This window comes from Dipteris shenzhenensis, chromosome 29, assembly GCF_047967505.1.
Source record: "Dipteris shenzhenensis isolate YYH24624 ecotype China chromosome 29, Dip_SZ_1.0, whole genome shotgun sequence".
Taxonomy (NCBI): Eukaryota; Viridiplantae; Streptophyta; class Polypodiopsida; order Gleicheniales; family Dipteridaceae; genus Dipteris; species Dipteris shenzhenensis.
This window is the reverse complement of record NC_141624.1, coordinates 2,259,762-2,276,365: the sequence shown is the minus strand read 5'-3', so window position 1 is coordinate 2,276,365 and position 16,604 is coordinate 2,259,762. Positions and strand designations below refer to the sequence as shown.

Genomic DNA, 16,604 nt, shown 5'->3' with positions numbered 1-16,604 from the left:
TGTATAGTGGAGATAATTAAGTTGACTAGTGCAAGTGTCATTCAAAATGCAATGGATAGTACTTCACATCTAGACGTCCATAATACTATGTCTCATCTACAAGTTCATAGTACTTGTAAATGGGGGTTAGCTTTCTTTAAATCAAGTTTGCCCAAGATAGTTTCCTTCAATGTTATGGAAGACACAACAGAATATTATCAGAAGAAAAGGATTATAACACAAATGGGATCCAAATTGATAAGAAGCTATAGTAGTGATAAAGATTATCATAGTGGCATGCTCACAGGTATTGAGGACATTATAGTAATAGATGTTGATGTAGAAAAGGTTTCTTGTGTTGCAAGTGACTCAAATATACTCACTGGTATAGAAGACTTGTCTTGTGTTGCAAGTGACTCAAACAGGCTCATTGGTATAGAAGACTTGTCTTGTGTTGCAAGTGACTCGAAGAGGCTCACTGATATAGAAGACTTGTCCTGTGTTGCAAGTGACTCGAACAAGCTCACTGGTATAGAAGACTTGTCTTGTGTTGCAAGTGACTCAAACATGCTTACTGATATAGAAGACTTGTCTTGTGTTGAGAATAATAAGATGGGACCACAAAGAAAAATACATGCAAAGATTAATGGGATAAGTGATGCAATAACAGGAATTAATGATATTAGTGACAATGATCATGATGTTAAGACTTGAACGCAGAGGGCAAAAGGGGCAGAGAATCTGAGACTTGTCATGTTGTTCGTAATATTGTTGCTAGCATGCCAAAGAATATAGATGGGAGAATCTTGAGTTACGAAGGAGAAAGAGTTCAACCACAAAATTCAAGAGGCATTGGCAACAAATTGACATCAATGAACATGTCTACCAGATTGCCATTTCCAAGATATTATAAGGTATCAAATAATTCTCAAGCCCACACAGCATTTGATTATAGAGATGAAGATTCAAGGGAAATGGATTCGAGGTCCGATGGGCTTACGACTGGAAAATGCAAGACACTATTTACAAAAAGAAAGTATGTGAGTGTGAAGAGGCAAAGAATCATGGCATCAATTCCAAAATCAAAGAGACATGTAATGTTATCCGAGGAGAATATGGAAAGGATGCTTATTCGAGCTTGTTGCAAGAGACTTTGCATTAGAAAAGTTAGGAAAGATGATTGTGCAGCCATACACCTTAGACAGCGCCTAGTAGACATAACTATCTTCTTCAAGAGTTTTCATGCTTTCTTCATCAAGGCACTAATCAAGATTTGAGCACAAGACACTGTAAACCTAGATTGAAACCCATGGTTAATGGGAGACCCATTTGCAATCGAGTTTATCAATGGTTAATTGGACTATCACATGGCACATACTGGACCATCTGGGCAGAGGCGAAAGAACATCTATGTCAAGTGATTTGTTTTTTGCAAGAACAAATCTAGTTTCCTCCAATGGAATTATTCGTTGTAATAAAGCATATGACTCACTTCATAAATGATCTCCATCTACTGAGTAGTGCTTCCATTGCATCACTGGAATATTGTTATGCATGTGAAACCAAAAGTAATGTGGATTTGTGTGTCCTATCAGGGCATCATCTCCTGCTTGTAAATGTGGCTCTATGAATGCTCTCCAATCTACCATCCTCTCTAAGATATCCACTTCTGATTCGTTCTTGCGAGACCCTCTAATGTTTTTCCCAATTCGAAATAGCATATCCTCCATTGTCAAAACATCCATTGACTTTAACTCACCAGAGATAACACTGAAGATTTGATCTATGTCTTCATGTGTATGGCTGACAAGAAGAAAGCCAACTTCCACTTCTTCAAATATTTTCAAACCAACCAGCATAGAGCATAAAGCAAATATATATTTATTCTTGTTCTCTCTCCAACAATTATCAGCTTGTATTCGCAATGTGTTATAGGTAAACATCCACGAGCATCTCTGACCTTTCTTATTGCTTTCATGATTGATGTAACAACCTGGTTACTATCATGGTCATGCAAACTATCAATCCATACATCATAAAAGATTCGGTATCCATGTACTAATACTCCACACAAGTGTGTTTTTAGTCCACATTTGCCCTCCAATGTCGGTGGGATACGTCTATATCGTGGCAAAGTTGTTGTATTCTGGTTCATGCCATCAATGGTGATGCACATGGACTTATCGACATGTGAAATAGCTTCCTCTCTCCATATAACTTTCGAGCATCCTGCACATGATGTAAATGGATTGATCGCCATTTAATATATCTTCCTCACTGCTGCTCACATTTACTATGTTCAATGGCATTTTTTAATTCATCACATGTCTTACATTTCGACATCCTTTGCTTTGATGGTGTCTTGACATGGCAAAAATCTCTACGCCAAATTTTGTACAAGGTTGACCATGAAATCATGCTCTCATCTTTGTCTTGTAAAGTTTTATTGACAGTTTCTAGGACGATCTTCTTTGTTATTCCCAAAGGAAGATGTTGTTGACATTTGACACATCCATCTAGCATTGTTTGTTGAAGATGAGGCTGTGGTAATGCATGGTCTTCGAGAACTTGCTTTAATGTTGCGGTTGCATTTATAGTACTTCCATGGCATTTAAGCTTGTGGGTATTTCCATGAATTGTATGAACTACCTTTTCTAATGAAAGGCTTGAAAGCCTTCATTAAACATCTTCAAAGTATGATGCAAAAATATCCAGAGCAATCAACTAAGAATTTGGAGACAATTAAATCAACTGAAGCACTTATCCAATCTTTAGAAAGACAAGAAAACTTAATGAGCATTGAATACTGTGAATCCTTTTGGCTGGAACAAGCCAGGTCACCAAGTTTTCCTTTGGATATAAATATGTTAGTAGATATGGAGGAAGCAGAGGAATGCCTTTTACCTCGAAAATATTGTGGCAGGAAGGGAGACAAACCCTTACCAGAGTTTATACCATCTAATGAGATTGAAGAGGGTGTATTTGTTGCAGTTTGGGCATCTGATCCAGGTTCAGAGTTGGATGACCAAGGTGGCCCAATTTGGGTTACGAAGGTTGCTAAGATAGAAAGGGATGACAAGGGAACTCCTATAACATTCACAGCTTTATGGTATGAACCAAAGCCATTGAAAAATCTCCCGAGAAGATATACAATAAAAAAACTCTATGAGGGATGCTTGCAAAAGAAACGTGAATGGGTTCCAAATAATGAGGGATTAACAGAGGTGGAAGTCAGTAGCATTATTCATTGCTGGAAATCGAGGACACGAAGCTATAAAAAGAAGCATGGATACAATGTTGAAAAATGTATCACAATCCCTGATCCAAGTCGTGTCCATATTAAACATCATTTGGCAAGACTTGACCCATCAAGCGCAAATACATTACATGACTCTAATGACTTTGAACGAGATTCAGATGCATAAGATAATGTTTTGTATGCTTTTTTCCATACAAATGGTGTATCTATACACCACCAGTAAGATAATGTATTGTATGCTTTGTTTTTCAAAAAAAGGGTGTATCTATACACCACTTATATATTGAATTCAACAAACTCTTTTTTTTTTTTAATGGTGTATCTATACACCACTTATTTGTTGAATTCTCGTTGAATTCAGCACTCTTTTCATATGGTGTCATATTTTCACTTTATGAGTATAGTGTTAAAATTGAACTGGAGTTAGGAGACTACTGTTATTATTATTATAGTTATTGGATGGGGGCACCATGCACAAGTTTGGGAATTATAGCTTCATTGAGCCTTTTTTTTTTTAAATTAGAGGTCACCACTTGACTTTTTAGCTTAATAAGGCCATATTTGTATATAAGTGACCCATTTAGTGCTCTAAAAAACCCAATTTTTGAGCTCACTAAGTGAAGTTGAGTGGAGAGGATATGCTCCAAAAAAAAGTCCAAACCAGGAGAGAAAGTCCAAAAATTTTGAATAGTGTGTTCACCAGATGGATTAAAAAAGCCCCCATCGCCCCTCAGACCTTTCTCGCCCTCCCAGTTTAGTAACGGAATGCACTCCTTCCATGCATGTACCAAGCCGGCTATGAAATGTGATCCCACCACTTTGCAAGGGAATTGAGACATCAACCTTTCATACCACCCTAGCCCACCCCATCATCCCACCCTTTCGATTTGCAATTGACAAACATATGGGGCAGCCAAAGCAACATTCTTGTGCCACACATCTGGTAAGCGTAGCCCTCCTTTGAGTTTTGGGGTTTTCATCTGCTCCCATGGTAGAGAGCTCATCCATATTTTTCTTGCCTATTCCGCGCACAGGAAACTTGTGAAGAGATCTTCCATCTCTAGTCATTATGTTTTTTTGAAGTGCCAAATGGAAGCTATATACGTAACTGAAGCAGCAAGAATGTGTTGCACAACCAGGCTACATGCATTCCATCCCAAGTTTATTCCATACCAAGACCTTAGCTTTGCCTTACCCTTTGCCTTGAACCAATCAAATATCTGCCACAGCGTATCTCCACAGGGCCATCAGGGCCTCCGACATACCTGATGACTTCTCCACGTGGAACAATTTCGACCCTCAGTTCTCTTAGCGATTTTGGATGGGCAGAAGACTTCGCCTAGCTACACACTAACCTCGATGCCTTGCAGAACCTATCCACCACCTCGAGAAGGTGCTTCACACTAGTTGGTTCTTCTTGGGAGAATGAGATAGTGTCGTCCGTGAAAAGTTGAGGGCAAAATCGCTTACCGGATGAGAGGGTGACCCCTTTGATTTCTCCCTTGGAGACCTTTGTCTTCAGCATGTGTATCAATAGGACTGTTGAAACCATGAATAGGAGTGGGGCAAGCGGGCACCCCTGCCTCATAGACCTTCTCAGGGTAAACCTCCCTACCACTTCGCAGAGCACCATAGAGGCATTACCAAATAAGGTTTGCACTTTCCTGATGAACTATGAGCAGAAACCCCAATCAGTCTAAAACCGCAACAATATAGTCCCACCTTACTCTTCGTAGGCCTTGTTGACATCGATCCCAAGCATCACCACCTTTTGTCCAGTGATGCATGCGTGATTTAATGCAAGTGCCATGTTTAGCACGTTCTCGAGGATATCTCAAGACGAACCCATTATGTTCCTCATTCATGACCGTACGTACGGCAAAGTTCTTTGATCCTAATGGGCTAGAGCTTTGGCAATTACCTTGTAAGAAATGTCGAGCATTGTTATGGGCCTCCAATCACCCACCTTTAACCTACTTTGCCTTTTGGGGAGGAGTTTCATTAGCCCCGCATTCACATCTTCAAACAATGAGCCGTTGGTTACTGCCTCATTGGCCATGTCGACCAGATCTTGCCCAATTACATCCCAAAAGGCTTTAAAAAATTCAGTCTTCCAGTAAGGCATTCAAAGCTTCCTCTAGCTCCTTCCCGAAAACTGTTAGTACTCGGAAACCCTTGGGTCAAGCCTATCCAGTGCACCCTTGATGTTGGCGTGCCACTCATCATCCTATGTAGCCTATTCACCCATAATCACATTTAGTAACACTGTAGCTATATGCCAAAAGTCAGTGAACAAGCTACCTTGCGTGTCCTGTATACGGTCAATTAAGTCCGTTTGGCGATTCCTTTTGATAGATTGGAAAAAGTCCTTCAAAGGGCAATCTCCCAATGCTAGCTAGGTCTGACAGCTTTTATTTCACACCTGCTCAGCCTTGATCAATTGAGGATCAATTCTGCTTCGTGTTCCCCTAGCTCTGTGCTAACCAATAAAGGAACCAAGAAGGGGTCCTTTGGAGAATCCACAATGGCATCTCTCAGAGCCTCCTATGCCATCGTTGCCACCTATAGCTGCCCTTTGTGAGCCGCATGGTACTTTGATTCTTCCTCCTTCGCAATCTACAAGACTCTTCTGATTGCCCCATCCCACACCTACTATCAGATCTCTTAGTACCTACTCCTTCGTTGGCCTCCCGCCAGGCTTTCCTTATCCGTCTATAGAAGGCATTGGAAATCAGCATCCTCTTATTAAATTTGAAGGGGATGTCCCTGGGCCTATCCACATTATTGGGCACCACGAAGCTCCATAGCACCGGAACATGATCTGAAAGGGCTATCATGACCACTCCCCCTTCAAGCGGACCCCTCATCCACCACCCTTCTCTTGAGATGAATACATGATCTAGTCTTCCTTCCCTAAACTCACCAACCCGCCTTCTATCGCACCACGTAAATTCTCAAAACCTTCGGGTCCAACTCCTTCACCTCAATGGACCCCCGGTCCAAACACAACTCCTCCCAAGCATCCCTCTTAGCCCCAACTAACATAGCTCCCCCATGTGATCCAAACTCTCTATCACATTCCAGTCCCCTCCAAGAACCCAATGACCTTCCCCCACACACGTACTCAAAGAGCTCCGGCATCTCACTCTCTCTCTTGCATTGAATGAGGAGCATAAACACTCGTGACATTAAACTCAAACCCATCCCGAGACACCATCACATCATCGAAACCATCCCTCCTTACTCCTAACAGACTCCAGAGGCCCTAAAGACTTCAACACTAACACCGCTACATTGGTATCCTAATAGATCAAAGGCAAACCACCAACTATCCTCGCACCTGGAGTTAATTTCTTGAATGAAAACTGTACTTGGCTTAACCCTCTTGTTAACTGAAAGGTCTACAACCTTTCTGTTTGTTCTTATTGCAACACCCCCTCACATTCCAACTCATGACCTTGATGCCTGACCTATTCATTAGCTTATCTCTATGCCTTGTACACGTCCTTAAAGAAGTTGAACCTATCATCCCTAACCAAACTCCTTGCCACCTCCTTAATTTGTTTAGAAAACATTCTAGGGCCAGCGACCTAGCCCCCTTCCACCCCTTCTTCCATCTTTGCCTTTCTGCTTGGTTTCCTCTTCAAACACTCTCTTGTGGTGCTTAGCCTTGGGCTAGCCCTATTTTTGACATTGCCATCGTCTGAATGAAACCACCAGCATCGCTAAGAATCCGCTCACCCTTTGGGAGCTCTTCCTCCGATGTATTCGACATGTCTGATTGAGGTGAGGCCTGACTACCTCCATCACATCTATCATCTGGCTCATCATTCTTTTGCACCACTGTCCTACCTTTCTTATGACTATTTCCCAGGGTTCCAAACTTGTGGGAGTAGTCTAATCAGTGCCATTCGAGCCCTTGTTGTGTGTACTATCGAGTGCCTGAGCTGCCTCTCGACCCTCATCCTTAGGTTGACACGGCTCCTCCTCATGATCTTCTTCGTTTCTGACTAATGGATTGCCATTAGCCAATGCTATATTCACGGCCCTGAGAACAATTCCTAGCAAAGTGACCAAGACATTTAAACAGGTAGCAGGCATATGGGAAGGGACTGAGCCTGATTGTCCGATGATGGGACTATCTGGAAATTGAATTTTAACAAAGCCTAGAATGTCTTACATCCTATCCCACAAAGTCCAAACACTTTTCTTACCACTTGGCTAATGCGATGACAGCTACAATACCTTTCCGAGTGATGCTGCCACATATCCAATGTTCTCACACATCCATGATGGGAGGTTTGGGAACTCAACCCACACAGGGAAATTGATCATGCAGCACAAATTGGTCGATGCTGAACTTTGGGGACCATGACAACACCAACACCAGAGCACCCAAAAAGCTGGCAAGAGGCGGAGTCTACCTTTATTTCACTGGCCAGATTCCTACCATGGAGGAGATTCAAGAGTTCATGTCCTATGAAGGGGGACTCCCAAGTGGCTGCTACGCAACGAGATTTCTAGGTAAGGGGTTCTTCTTGGTGCATCAAGAATGAGTTGGTGGGAAGAGGCTTTAAGTTAGCCATGTTAATGGGCGTTTAGTGTTAGGATTAGTGGTAGTTTAGGCCATTGTAATGAGTTTTAGGTTTTGGCTTTTGTCTTTTTGGGAGGGTCCTAAATGATTTTGTCACTTTGTGTGGATTAAGTTTTTGGCCTTACATGAGAGGTAGTGAATTATTTTGTCATTTAGCTTCTATGACACCACCTTCATTAAAAGCATGTGAAATGAGGGTCTCTTGCCAAAATGGCGAAGTCCCTCTCATATTTAATTGCCTATTCCCTCTTTCGTGTCTTTTCACTTTCCTGGTATTCATTCACCTTTACTTGCATTTTTCTCTTTCCCTTTCATAACCTTTTGTTTCCCTTTTATAAGTTATTGGAAATTTTTGTTATAATATTTATCGAATCTACTTTTCATTTTCTCTAAATAGGGACTTAGTAATTGTGCCACCTTATTGCTAACCCCTGTGCCATGTGTAATAATGAGAGATTGAATGGATTGCAACCAATAGGGTGTGGAGGTGGATCTAATCCTCCTACCCTATAGTCCAAATCGTGTGATATATGCACACCTAAATGTAATACAAATAAAGTGCAAAATGTGCACATATGCCTAGCTACAATCTGGACATGGAACGCCAATAAGTTAACCTTGGAAATGGGTTAACATGCCCCCACCTCTATAGTGCATTCCATCCTCGGAATGTGAATGTGAAAAGTACATCAATGCAAGTGCAAAATATGGCTAAAAGGGAAAAAACTGTTGGATGATGAGGATATGTCAATGAAGTGCACAATCGATGTCAATGATGACTAAGATGAGGGAGCCTCCCCCACCTCTAAAATACACACTAGTCCACCTGGGTCCTAAATGAAAATAGGGAAGTCAAATGGCTCCCCAAGTGAAGGTGAATAACTCCTAGAGGCCACTAAAGATGATGTCAATGAAGCACAAGTCAATGGAGATGGTGTCAATGAAGCACAAGTGGAACCTCTCGGATCCCACATATATACGCTAAGAGCTGTTGCTCTAGTAATTTCCTCCTGTAGGTATGAATAAAAAATTACAGGGCTCGAAAGTAGGAACGATGGAGCTAACACCTTTGGATATGTCAATGAGGTACATGTCAATGAAGAAAGAGACTTCCCCTCAGATGATGTGGTAATGAGAGTGGGAGGAGTCTCTATGGCATTGTGCTAATGATCGATGAGGAATCATGTCAGATGGGAGGGGTGCTTGATGTGAGGATAGATAATGGGGTGCCTCGCTAGATGCGATAAGTAAAGAAGCATATTGCACGACGTCAAGATGACGTCTGACTAAAGCTTTGGATGATAGAAGTCGAGATGATCCTATAGTAGTAGTAGGAAGCGTGGCAAGCCCTAAAGTGCCATCATGAATAATGACCATCGAGAAATGCAATCATGATGTGTGGTCCAAGGTCCCTAAAGAGAATCATTGATCCCATCTCATACATACTCAAGAAATGATACAGATGCCCACAAATCCCTATAGTTACCAAGAAATACCAACATGTAGCTAATGATGCCACTGTCCCATGGTGGAGGTAGAATGTGTATGCATACATCAATGATGGGAGGTGGAAGGCAAAGGATATCATGGGCAATGTGGTTCATCTCCATGCTCGTTATAATAAAGATATACGTGATCAAGCTCCTATGGAAAAGATCGGATCAATTGCATGGTGCTAGTGTCAATGTTGGTGACACAAAATAAAGGAAAGTAAAAAGGTGGATAAATGGGAAAGAGAAAAATAGTGGATGAGGGAGTGAAAATTAAAAGAGAGAGAGAGGGAAAGAATAAAAAGAGAAATAGGGGGGAAATTAAAACTTTTTAAGTGGGAGGGAGGTGAAAAAAAGAGGGGGAAAGGAAAAAAGAGGGAAAAGTTTTTTCTAGGGGAAGCGTGGGGGGATCAAGGGTATGTGAGGTACGATGGGCGAATGGATAGGGGGTAAGGTAAGGTTGGGGTATGAGGTGGAGATTATGGATAGGTATGGTGGGGGGAAAGGATAAGGGGTGAGGGGAGGTGAGAGGTAGAGGCTAGGTTAGGGTTCAAAATAGGATAAGGCCCGCCACCCTCACTCATAACGCTAAAAACCTTAAACTCATCGTGAACATACATTCAGAGTGTCGCCAAGGTGTCCGGCTCGACTATTTTCCCTATGACTTTGATTTTTGCCTTCAAGTCTATGTGGCATCATCGTCTCTTCATACCTTTAACAACCAGGCCACCACAGCTCCTTTAGATGAATAAGAGACAGAGAGATACAAGACTGTGGTTGCCAAAGAGATGGATAAGCTCTTGTAATTGCTTCTTGTGTGATGATTGTTTACTTGCAGATGTAGCTTATGGACACGATCATCCTCAGTTGGTCTAATGTCTCTTGCAACAAGATGGCTTACCACTCCCTGCAAGCTCCCAATGCAAGAATTCACAGTTGCCTAGCAAGGTCACTGCAACACGGAAGCTGATGGCGCTATAAGAGCTGCTCTCTGATGTTTTTACTCAATTGTCCACTCAGATTAATATCTTGTTTGATCCTTTTCCCTTAGTCACTCAGAGCTGTTGGTTATGCTTCTTTTACAATCTATGATGTTGGCCACCCTGTTCTCTACTGTTCTCCTTTTGTTCATTGTTGATGATGCTCTTGACTTTACTGCATTTACTTTGGTATCCACCTTAGTTTTGGTGCTTGATACACTGTCGCCTTTGCCTTTTGACATTGATTGGCCTTTGTTATTACCTGTGACATGCAACCATTCATTGTGCATTGGGTTTGGATGTTGTTTGTTGCATCTTGTGGGTCATACCTTGTTTCATAGCTTCCATATATATAGTTAAATTTCCATGCATATGTTGGCTTGCAAGTGCCCATCTTAAGTTGCTTCTTGTTGCCACAACCTATAAGACCTTCATCAAGTGAGGATGCGTCTACAAAAGCATGCTAGCTTGCACGTCGTGTAATTAAGTGGTAGATGGGTTGTGCCAATTGAGTGCCTTCACTCACAAGTGCTCATTTTTGTGATAGGATCTTTGAATCCTTAATTGACAATGTGTTTCTTGCTTGACTATGAGCTAGAATCATCATTAAAAAGTTATCTTGTTGAGAAGATTTCCTACCCTTCTCTCTTTGATGGACTATTTAAACAAACATTCCTTACTATAGAATGTTACAAGCAATTTAAAACCACCCAACATCATCAAACAACCATTATCCACCATCTTTCAGTAAACATGCTTGTGCTCTCTACCATTTACCAGGTATCTTTGATGTAGCTAGAGAACTTGAAGTGTTGCAAGACCACACCTATTGTACATGCTAGCATCACTTATCTCAGCTCAAGAATAGTTAGGAAACAGTGGCTCCCAAAGACTCATGACCTGTTGATCTTCCTAGCTTGATGTTTGTGCTATCGATGTTGCCTTGCTATTGATTGTTGACATTGTTGATAGCTTTGTGTATAAAGCATCAAGAATTTTCAGCTCCCTCGTGGACTTAGCTTACTGCAGATGTTGTTGTGTATAAACACGTGCTCTTGCTACGTCCATGCAGATAGCTTCTGTGTAATGTTGCTGCAACTTTTGGATTGATCTCTACATTGCCTCCATGTGAATCAATCTTGTAGATGTCGAACAGACTTCTTGCTAGCTTTTCTTATTGTCGCAAGCTGCATGTAGACTCCTCATCTTATTGCCTTCATGTATAATGTATTATTGCTTCTCCCTTGCAAGCTTGTATCCTTGCAAACTAGTCATCTTTTTTCCATAGCTTTTACAAATTGGTGCTTCCCCTTATTATAGCCTCCTTGCAAACTAGTCCTGGCAAAGGAACCAAAAATGTGTATCCTAGAAATCACCACCAAGTGTCGATGTGATGATGGAGGGAAGAAACCCAAAATTGTGAACTGAATGAAAACAACAATTTGATCTATTAAAAGGAATCTATCCTACAACATCAAACCTAAAACCTAGCTTAACCTATGAAAAACAAAAAATAAGAATTAAACTCACAACCTCACTCTCACCCTACTCTCTTGCTCTCTCTGTCTCACACGCACACACTTTCAGCATAGCATTTCCCACTCTCACCACACACAAGGCATGGGCATCATCATGGAGTGCTCCCAATCTCACCATACAAGCTCTAGCCATGCAAGTACGTATGGTATGGGGTAAATCAAGTCTCTAAGAAGAGGGGAATTAATATATGCCATCCACGTGCACCACTGCACATGAAGGGCCTCTAAGATGAGAAGAAAGGAATGCCACTCAAGTGATAAGATGAGACATTCTTCTACTCTAAACCACACCCAAGAATGCAATGTATCACATGAGGATCCTCGACAAAGTCTCGATGCACAGAAGCAACCTCAAGCCTCTTGCTCTAAAAGGAACGTGCACATAATAAGACTCATAAGAAGGAGACAAGCACTCAAGGAGAACACACATGAGTGGATTCCAAACTATGGCTAGGGAATGAAGACTCCTCCCACCATGCTCTGGATATATAGATAGAAGATGCTAACCCCTGTACAATGAGAGGCTGAATGGATTGTAACCAATGTGGAGGTGGATCTAATCCTCCTACCCTATGGTCCAAACCATATGATATATGAATACGTAAATGTAATACAAATATAGTGCAAAATATGCACACATATGCCTAGCTAGAATCTGACATGGATGGCCAATAAGTTGACCCTGGAAATGGGTTAACACCAGAGCCATGATCAACCATCCTTCCTTGTCTCTAAATAGTTCTTTAGCATTGAGTGACTTTTGCACTAAAGCCACAGAACCCCCTTTTCTAGAAATGGGGCAATTTGCAAAGACATTATTCCCTAACTGATTACCAGCAAACCAAAGACTATCATCACCAAACCACATTTCAATTCTTTGAGCAGCACTATGCGAGGGTTTGCCTTTTTCACCAGAGCTAGACATCCCTTTTATTTGATTTTATCACAGTAGCCTCGAAGGTTCCAAGACAGATTCAACACCTTACAACCCATCTCAGACCTCAAAGTAATGTGACAATGCTTTGCACACATCATTAAAAAAATTTAGCCGATGCTCTTTCCCCAACCTTGCGCCTTGGGCTACATCTTTGATGCCCTTTGAAAGGCTGTGGGTTAGATTGTTCTACTTGACAGTAGACACCTCCATCGATGATCTTTCCCTTCGATTTCCTTTATGGCTTCTTTTCCTATGATTTTTCTTTGGGCATATCTTCCTCTAACAGCTCACCCTGAGAAGAACACTCCGGCAATCAGTGCGGATGTCCATTACCTCTACCCATATCAACCAGCCCTCTAGTCTGTTCTAGAACCCTCAATTAGATGTCTTGGCACAAGGCAGGTCTTTCCCATGCACTCAAATATTGGCATCATCATGCTTCTGAACAATGATCTTACCTTTTTCCCCCACCCATTTCCATTGCTCCACAAGAGTGACCACCTTCGGGATCTTTGCAGCCCCTTCCGGACTCTTGCCGATAGGAAGTGGAGGAGACTCTTGCATGTTGCATGCATGGTCAACCACTGAAGTAGACATTCCTTTAGACTACTTCGTGTGGCATCAATCTTCTCCCTGATGGCGAGAGATGTGATTGCTGATTTGTGTGGATAGTACCTTACTTCTTCAGCATTGACTCAAAATTCCCTTCTGAGCCAACCAAGAGGCTTCCAATCAACCTTACCAGCATCCCAGTAGAGATCCATCCACCTTCCACCTCTGGCCCAAACCGAATCAATGTAGGCTAATGCTTCTTGATGCTCTTTAATAAAAAGCCCCGACCAAATGCCTTCTCCCAAACTCCTAGACCAGACCTACCTTTCTAGGACAACTGAGAGCAACAGCATTTCCAAGCAAAAACAAGACCCAACAACCCCCTCTAGGACTCCACATTATACCCCTTACCTTGCTTAATGAACCAACACGTGATCAGAACCCACGACGCTTTACACTCAAACAACCAGGGTAGTTATTTGCAAATCAATGCGATACAACATTATACCCCTTAGCTTGCTTAATGAACCAACACATCATCACAACCCATGGCGCTTTACACTCAAACAACCTAGGTAGCTATTTGCAAATCAATGCACCAACAGCTTTACACTACTCAAACAACCTGGGTAGCTATTTGCAAATCAATGCGGTAACCCACGACGCTTTACACTCAAACAACCTGGGTAGTTATTTGCAAATCAATGCGATACAATATTATACCCCTTACCTTGCTTAATGAACCAACACATCATCAGAACCCATGGCGCTTTACACTCAAACAACCTAGGTAGCTATTTGCAAATCAATGCACCAACAGCTTTACACTACTCAAACAACCTGGGTAGCTATTTGCAAATCAATGCGGTACAACATTATACCCCTTACCTTGCTTAATGAACGAACACATCATCAAAACCCACGGCGCTTTACACTCAAACAACTTGGGTAGCTATTTGCAAATCAATGTAGTGTACCGGGTCCTCATGTTCGAGGGGTGTACTAAATTTTTTACATAAATGACATAATAAGAGTGTACCGGGTCCTCATGGGTAGCTATTTGCAAATCAATGCGGTACAACATTATACCCCTTACCTTGCTTAAGGAACCAACACATCATCAAAACCCACGGCGCTTTACTTTCAAACAACCTAGGTAGCTATTTGCAAATCAATGTAGTGTACCGAGTCCTCATGTTCGAGGGGTGTACTAAATTTTTTACATAAATGACATAATAGGAGTGTACCGGGTCCTGATGTTTGGGGGGTGTACTAAATTTTTTACATAAATGACATAATAGGAGTGCACGGGGGGGGGTGTACTAAATATTTTGAGTGCACACGAGTGTGTGTAAGATGATTTTCAAAGGCGTCTTATATCAACACGACAAGGCGGCATAAAAGCAGCTGCATCGGGGGCATTGCGAGAATCGAACTCGCGGCCTCTCGCACCCGAAGCGAGAATCATACCACTAGACCAAATGCCCGAAGTTTCTTCCCAGCATAGGTTTAATACAATATATATTTGTTGTTTTACATCGAGTGATGCCCCTGTCGCAAAGTTAATCTGCCTGAAATTAGCTGCCGATCGTAACGTTTTCCTTGGCTTTGTGAGTTAGTTTTCTTCATTATGGCTGCACAGGCGTTGCAACAACAGGTAAGATTCCCATCCCCTTGAGGCGCTACTTCCTTTGCAATTTGGTCCTCTAAAAACAAGTAGCAGGTCTCAAAATCATTTGCGGAGGCCGTTGGCTGGTGGCTAAAATGCGAATTTTCAGTAAAACAAAAGGAAGAACCTGCCCGCTTTACTCATCGTCCTGCTCAGCTATGGAAGTTGATCGCCATCGCGAGCTGGTTCGAAGGGCCGAGGACCTCGTCCGATCCGTCATGAGCCGCTGGGATTCCTCTCACGACGCCTTCCATGCCTTCCGAGTTCGCAACTTAGCCCTCTCTCTCGCCTCCCTCGAAGGCTTATCTCCCCTCCAAACGCACATCGTGAGCTCCCTTCCTTCTCTGTTTTCCCATGCGGTTTCGTGCATTTCGTGATTCTTTCCTTTTGATTTTTTTCCCTTTCCTCCGCTACTGCAGGTGAAGAAGCACGTCGCGCGTGGAACGAACGGACAATGCCTTGTTTTCTGTTTTTGCTCTCTAGAGGAGTGGATTGACGGACTTGCCCTCCTTTAATGACCGTAATAATTTTAGACGACCACAAGTACATTTCCAATGACTTTTTCCTTTGAGAGTTAAAGCATGCAATCCATGTTCGATGAGGTTTGCATGCTGATCGGCGTTCAGAATTTTCCAAAGGATGAAGGAAAATTTGCCAATCAAACAGCCATTCCAGATATCCTTCAAGCGCTTGTCCCACCAGGCCCATGAACGGCACAACCCCCATTTTTGTATTGAAGTCTGCTAGAGGGCTAAGTTCCTCAACAAGGCATCTCTAAACGACTTTAGCAAAAATTTTCCTATGCTGCACCCTCCCCATGTGCCAGTGTAATAGTCTCCTCTCCACCGTCAGAATGCAATTGGCGGGCCAATGATCCTCTCACAGCCTTAAAACTGAGTGGAGAAAGGCTGTTTAATTTACAGTGAGCAAGAATGAACAACTAATGTCTCAGAGACCAGGAGGCTTTATGGGGATCCCAAATCTGATGCCATTTGCGCAAGCCTTTCTCAAACATACTCCTTGCATCATGCATATTCAGCCAGGCCAGGGATTTGCCATTGCAGCAAACATCTCACTCCACCACACACTTTCTCCTAGCCCAGCATCCCCCCTCAGACCTCCTATGTTTTTTCACTTGCATTTATCAATCACCACTTTCCAGGTATTTACCAGTGTCCGAATCATCTCAGACCCACAAATTACTACTGGAAAATCAAAGAACAGCCTCTCATACCAAGGCAGTCCCCTCCAGACCCGCATCTTCCCTCAAGCCTGGTTGACCTGTCTATCGCATCAATGATACACACTGCTTCCAAGACTCTACCATGCCTGAAATTAGGTCAAATTCTTTAATCTTAATTGGAAATGGGGAGTAGATGACCTCGTACCAATACATATTTTTCCAGGTGCCAACACCCCTCCCTTGACCTTGCTCAATAAACCATTTCATGTAGACCACCCACGGTGCACTAGAATCAAATATCTTTGGGAGCCACTTGACCAATAAAGACACATTCTTTCTGTCCACATCCGGAATACCTAGACCCTTACCCACTTTCAGATCCTAGGGCACATAATGCCACTTTCTCCTAGATCCATCCTCTAT

At 42.3% G+C, this 16,604-nt stretch overlaps 1 non-coding gene across 1 annotated transcript; it reads right to left on the bottom strand.

Moving 5' to 3' along the window:
• Positions 1-14,744: 14,744 nt before the first annotated feature.
• TRNAP-CGG (transfer RNA proline (anticodon CGG)) lies at positions 14,745-14,816 on the bottom strand. The gene has a single exon. It is a non-coding gene; the product is annotated as a tRNA-Pro (tRNA).
• Positions 14,817-16,604: the final 1,788 nt, after the last annotated feature.